We start from the raw sequence: 7537 nt of genomic DNA on the forward strand, positions 1-7537 counted from the left end.
TTCCACACTTACTCTGTATTGGCTGTGATGTGATATTATTTGAATTTCTTTGGGTATTAAGTGTGGTTTTCCAATTTTTCATTACTATGTTTAGGAACTGTATCAATTTAGGATCTACTGTGTATATTTCCAATATTTGTAGTAACCATGAGTGGGGTACACTATCAAAAGCTTTTTGGTAATCAGCGTATGCGTAGTGTTTAGTTTTAGCTTGATATGTCACCTCAGCATCTATTATCAGTTGCTGTTTACCTCCTCGTGCTCCATTGCAGCAACCTTTTTGTTCTTCATTTATAATTTTGTTATGTGTTGTATGTGTCATTAATTTCTGTCTAATGACTGAAGTTAATATTTTGTATATTGTTGGTAGGCATGTTATGGGGCGATATTTTGCTGGGTTTGCCGTGTCTGCTTGATCTTTAGGTTTCATTTAAGTTTTTCCTTGTGTAAGTGTGTCAGGGACTGTGTATGGGTCTGCAGTGTAACTGTTAAATAATTTAGTTAGATGTGTATGTGTTGAGGTGAACTTCTTTAGCCAGAAATTTTCTGTTTTATCTTTTCCAGGGGCTTTCCAATTGTGTGTAGAATTAATTGCTCAGGTGACTTCATGTTGCAAAATTATCACTTCAGGCATTTGTGGTATCATCTTGCATGTGTCTGTTTCTGCTTGTATCCACCGTGCTTGTCTGTTATGTTGTACCGGGTTTGACCATATGTTGCTCCAAAAGTGTTCCATGTCTGTTATGTTCGGTGAATTGTCTATTTTAATGTGTGTGTTATCTATTGTCTGGTAAAATTTCTTTTGGTTTGTGTTGAATGTTTGGTTTTGTTTCCTTCTATTTTCACTTTTTTTGTATCTTCTAAGTCGTTTGGCCAATGCTTGTAGTTTCTGCTTCTTTTCATCTGTTTGCTCTATCGCTTCTTGTTGTGAGATTTTACCCAACCTTTTTGGGTTTTAGTCTGATATTTCATTTCTTATAAATTGTGTTAGCTGTCCGATGTCTTTTCTCAGTTTTTCTATTCTGATCTGTAGCCTGTGTTGCCATGCTGGTTTTGTGGGTTTCTTCTGTGTGTTGGTTGGTTCTGATCTCTGCCTAGTGTGTATATTTAGTGTAGTGAGTGCTCCTATATAAACCAGTAGTTGTAACTCTTCCATAGTTGTATTTTCATTTATTTTGTTGTGTGTGATTGTGTTGATAGTTGTTATTGTTGTTTCGACTTGTGGGTTATTTGGTGGTCTATGCAAGAATGGTCTAATGCCTGTATTTGTGTTCTTGTATTCTATATATGTCAACTGAAATTTTTCTTCTATATCTAACATGTGTGTCACTTCGTGTTCTATTTGTGCTTGTTCTGGTGGCTGTCTTAAGATTGTTTGCTCCGGGATGTTTGAGTCCATTACTGTAATTTCTTCTTCTTCTGATTGCACATTATTTTGTTCCAGTATTTGTCGTACTTGTTGTTTGATGTTTTCTAATTCTGACTGGGGTATCCCGTTATTTTTTATTATTACACGGATCTGATCAGCTAGTCGTTGTTCTGTTACAAATTTTAATTCTGGATATCTGGTAATAAATGTTGTGTATACTTGTGATCTGTATCCAGTTGTGTTGGTTCCTAAGTTTGTTGCTTGGTAATAACAGAACATGAGGTGTCTGTTATTATTATTATTATTAGGATTATTATTATTATTACGTGTATACATAAAATTTGTACGGAAGGATCAGAGCACGATACCTAATCGCACTTGTCTGGACTTTTTTCTATCATACAGGCTATGTGATGTGCTTAAACGAACGTCATTCAAAATTCTATCAGTTTTAGGTAGGGAGCCAGAAAATTTCAATGTTTTAGGAGTGTCTCCAACTTCTCCTTCTGTTCCGTAGAAGAGTTTATGTTGTTGTAATGTGTCAAAGGTGTTGGATATGAATTACGAACACTTGCATATAAAAAAAAACATTTACAAATGTTCAGCATGTAACCACATTTACTTTTTTGCGACGTGAACGTAAAATGACTCGTTCCACATCATTACGATTTATCGTGCAAAATTATCCACGAAATTAAGTAACTAGCGCACTGCAGCAATGTTGACGACAATATTACTGCGGTCGTACATTGTCGTAAAATATGGCCCGTGAATCTACACAGATACTTGTGGCGGAGGATAACCTTTGCCATAAGTAGTCATATTTTTTCCTGTTCCATTCGCAAACAGAGCTAGGGAAAAACGACTGTCAATATGCCTCTGTACGAGTCCTAATTTCTCTTATCTCATCTTCGTGGTCCTTACGCGCAATTTATGTTTGAGGCAGTAGAATCGTTCGGCAGTCAGCTTCAAATGCTGGTTTCATAACATTTTCTCAATATCGTTCCTCGATAAGAATGTCGCCTTCCCTCCAGGGTTTCGTGGTTGAGTTCCTGAAGCATGTCCGTGACATATGCGTGTTGTTCCAACCTGCAAGTAACAAATATAGCAGCCCGCCTCTGAAGTCCTTCGATGTCTTCCTTTAATCCGACCTTTACGGATCCCAATAACTCGAGCAGTACTCAATAACGGGTCGCACTAGCGTCTTATATGCGCTCTCCTTTACAAATAAACCACACTTTCCTAGAATTCTCCCAATAAATCGAAGTCGACCTTTCGCCCTTCTCACCACTAACCTGACATGCTCGTTCCATTTCATATGGCTTTACAACGTTATGGCCAGATATTTAAACGAAGTGACTGTGTCAAATAGAACATTAGTAATGCTGTATCCGAACATTACGGGTTTGTTTTTCCTACTCATCTGTTACGTTTCTCCACATTTGCCATTCATCAGGTCAACTAGAAATTTTGTCTAAGTCAACTTGCATCCTCCCACAGTCACCGAAGTTCGACACCTGTAAGGTACACGACAGCATCATGATCATCATACAAACGCAGATCGCCAAATCATTTATGTATATAGAGAATAACAACGGTCCTATCACACTTCCCTGGAGCACTTCTGTCGATACCCTTTTCTCTGACGACGCACTTTAGGGAAATGAGCCCTTACAGTATCATGGATGAAATCTGCATATCCCTCTACAGCTTACGAGATTATAGGCAACCTTATTTCGTCGTTCGAATAGTTTGTAAGAGTACTTCAGTCAGTAAGCGTACTGTCTAGATTGCAAGAGGCGTCGGTGCTGCACGAAGATGGACGAGTGTCACGGCGAAGTTGGCAGCCCCCTGGTTGCAGTCGAGAGTCTGGGAGGCAGCGTGTTGGCAGGCGCTGATTAATTCGCCTGCGGGAGCTCTCCGCAGCTCTCCCACGGCATTTGGCGGCTTCGTGACGCGGGCCGGCCTCACTTATCAATTGGACACGTGGCGCAGCCAGTGGCCGCTGCCGTCCGGACGCCTCAGTTGCACATCCGGAATCGACGAATACGCAGCGAGTTTCCCCGTAAGCCGAAAACGTCAGGTTATTCCAACAATGGATGAAATCACTAAATTGTGAAACAATCTTTATTGGCCTTATAAAATCAGTAGGAGGAGGACCTGGAGACATTTCAAAAGTGATGCCATGGAAGACTGTTGAAAATCTACTGAACAAATTGTGACGTTCCACCCCTTTATTTCGTCACCTAATTAAAAACACTCACGTTCAGCTGTCTGTTTCTGCCCCCTACAATACCTCTAATTAAAACTAACTGTGTCGTTATCCTCATTGTAAAACGTTCAGCGTGACAAGGGTAATTTTTACATAGGAATCACAGATCCCTCTGGCAATCTTCAAGAACAAGCGTAGGTGAACTGCACTTATATCAACGCTGGAAGAGCGACAGCGATAAGTAAAATCTGATAAACACCTCTTCCGTTCATCTACCGAGCGGAGTGGCGCAGTGGCTAGCACACCGCGCTCGGATTCGTGAGGACGATAGTTAATATGTTCAAATGTGTCTGAAATCTTATAAGACTTAACTGCTAAGGTCATCAGTCCCTAAGCTTACACACTACTCAACCTAAATTATCCTAAGGACAAACACATACACCCATGCCCGAGGGAGGACTCGAACCTCCGCCGGGACCAGCCGCACAGTCCATGACTACGCGCCTTAGAACGCTCGGCTAATCCCGCGCGGCAACGATAATTAAAACTCCGTCCAGCTATTCTGATTCAGATTTTCGGTAATTTACCTAAATCAATTAAGGCAAATGTCGGGATTGTTCCTTCGAAAGGCCACGGCCGCTTTCCTTCTCCATCTTTTAATAATCCAAGCTTGTACTCCGTTGCTAGTGATCTCGCTGTCGACGGGACTTAAAAAAACTAATCTTCTGTTTTGTTCACTTATATCTACAGAGTCTGGCAAAAGAAATGTCGCTCACAGAAGAGGGCGAGGAAACGAAATGAAACTTCACAGTTTGGAGGGCTATGTGTTGTCATTTCACTGATTACAGTCTCGAGTCAAATTTACTTGTCAGTATAAGGCCACTTATCATTATGATGTTATACCCTTTTGACCTGGATGCATGCACGGTTGCCATTGGGAAGGATGTCATCAGCTCTTGTGTCTTCTCCTGGGGCAAGCTCGCCAACAACTGTCATAACTGGTCCTTGATAAACCGAACACTGGCACTTGGACGGGGTTGATGTCCAAGCTGGTCCTACGGGGGTCGATCTGGGTCTCTCTCTGGCCATGAAACTACCTTAACGCCACGCAGATAGTTCGCAGAATCAAGCGCCATGTGTGGACGACCATTGGTGTGTTGAAAAACGGTATCAAGTTACTGGCGCTTGGTAGATAACACATGAGGACGCAGTATGTCCGTGACGTACCTTTGGGCCGTCAGAATTTCCTCACTTACTAGGAGCCTTCACTAGACGTCATATGGTATAACTCTTCACACATTGATTCAAAAAGACCGCTCTGTCTTTCCATGAAATCTGGGTTCGCAGGACAGAGCGGATAAGATTATGGTTGTGGAAAGGGGCCAAAATCAGTTACTGTCAGTTGCACAAAACACACAAACTTTATTTTCCTAAAAGCACTTGATCACACAAGCCCTTAAAAGGATTCAAAACAATACGGTTGAAAGTCCGAACATAAGTTATTACAGTTGCTTTAAGGAATACACGCGGCTGAAGACCTTACTTAAAAAAGAAAATCTTATGTAAATACTCAGATGAAGGTCACACACTGGACAAAGAAGAACTGAGGATTAAGGCCTGGATAACAATAATTTCCAGCAGAGAAGAAAATTTAAAAAGGTTTTAAACAAGTGTATTTTCAAATTTTAATTTAAGACGGCTGAAAAAAAATGGTTCAAATGGCTCTGAGCACTATGGGACTTAACATCTATGGTCATCAGTCCCCTAGAACTTAGAACTACTTAAACCTAATTAACTTAAGGACATCACACAACACCCAGCCATCACGAGGCAGAGAAAATCCCTGACCCCGCCGGGAATCGAACCCGGGAACCCGGGCGTTGGAAGCGAGAACGCTACCGTACGACCACGAGATGCGGGCTAAGACGGCTGAATGCCTTATCTTAAAAATATTTGATATAAAAGCTCGGCTGAAGGCCACATACTAAACATAGAACAACTCACGGCTTAAGGCCTGGGTAACACGGATTTGAAGTAGAATTTTAAAAAAAATTTAGTTTAAACAGGAATTTTCAAAGTTTTAACTTAAGACAGCTGAAGGCCTTATTTTAAAATTAAAACAAATTAAATTAATAGGTGGCTGAAGGCCTCGCACCGTACTTGAGACAAAAATCACAATCTAAAAGCAACAGAACAATGGTGCTCATAAGTGCTCCAAGGGTCGGCCTGAGGAGGTAACTCTAACGTAAGGTTAGATGAGATAGGCAGCCAAGAATAAGATTAAGTAATCAAATGGCAACACGACCCAGGGATGACTGAAGGTCCGACCAACAACCTAATCAATTCCGCTGCGCCGACCAACGGCACGACAACGGAAAATATCAGCCGAGGACGAAGATACCAGCAGCACTACGTCTTCAAAATTGGCGTCTAAAAACAGCCAAGGCACAATAACCAATCAAAAATATGAACAACACCAAAGGCTGTCAAACAACACGCGATACGGACGGCATCAACATGGAGAGGAAAAACACACTGCAGAACGCTACGCTAATGCCGTCGCCGCGGAGACTTCCTCGCTGCACTGTCCCAACCGACCGACTGCCTACTCCAGTACGCAGATAGCATTAATATAACTGCTCAGTCGAAATTACACATGCTAGACACAGTTCCACGAAAACATTTCCAACAAGAACTCGAACAATCATAAAAGCAATCACTGTGGAACAACCAGGACGAATGAGAAGTCGACGCACGCAGGGAACCCGAAGCGGTCGGCGAACAAATATATGTCGTCCGATGAGACGCCCGACCGAACGACCAACCAAGGTCGTCCCCACTCAAGACACGTGTGTCAGCAACGGCCGGGCGAGTCTTGGCTGTGCGGACCTCACTGCAGCTGGTTCCCACTCAACTCCATACCCGTTCGGAACTCGGGGACACGGCGAGCCGGGCACATTGGCTCGGACCCAACCATGCAGGGGTAACTCCTGCCCATTGGGCACCCGACATCTGTGCACAAGGAAGGAACCGACCCACGTCCCTCAGGATGACCAATTGAAGGGGCCCAGAAGCGGTCGGAAGACCAAATACACGTAGCCCGATTATCCGGCCGACCGAACGACCAACCAACGGTCGTCCCTGCTCAAGTCTCCTTCCGCCGGACAGTGCACGTGTGTCGCCAGCGGTCGGGCGAGTATTGGCTGTGCAGACCTCACTGGAGCTCCATCCCGACTGAACTCACCGCACACCACGACCCGGAAATACTAGCAGCTCACTGCAAAACATTGAGACTTCTCCCCAACTCCCCGATATACGTATTCGTCGACGATGGTCCGGATTAATGCAAAACTCACAGTCATGGGGCCACTCCAAATACAGTAGTTTGCGTTGTCATGCTAACAGCCCTCTATACCCAGGATGTTAATTCCTTATTCCGATTGTTGCTAGTCTCCTGTCAGTGGTGCAGGTCGACAGAGTGCTGCAGGGAGTCCACTACTTGTTCTCGGACGGCAGGCGTTAATGTTAAGGCGTCTGAGATGTGCTTGGCGCACAATATGGCGATCCTCCCTTGTGGTCGCCACACGTGGTCGCCCTGAAACTTGACAGCGAGTATACGTCCTCTTATCTTCCCACGCATTCGAACACTGGGCTACTGTCACATACAGATGCCCCTATAATCTAGATATTGCACAATTCGATCAGGCGACCCATTGGGTATCCATAATGCTGCCCCTTTCAAACTCTTGTCAGGTGCTGCGAACGCTGTCTCACACGAATACGTGGCACCTGCTCGTTCTTCACAGTGATCGCTTAGCATCAGGCACTGCACACTATGTCTTAGACCAAGTAACAACACTAAAATCAGAAAACACTAATGCGCTCTACCTGGCACAGAGAATTGTAACTCCAATCATTTACATACCCACTCGTGGTGCGTACACACACAAAGTTAC

This window comes from Schistocerca piceifrons, chromosome 2 (genome assembly GCF_021461385.2).
Source record: "Schistocerca piceifrons isolate TAMUIC-IGC-003096 chromosome 2, iqSchPice1.1, whole genome shotgun sequence".
NCBI classification, from domain to species: Eukaryota; Metazoa; Arthropoda; class Insecta; order Orthoptera; family Acrididae; genus Schistocerca; species Schistocerca piceifrons.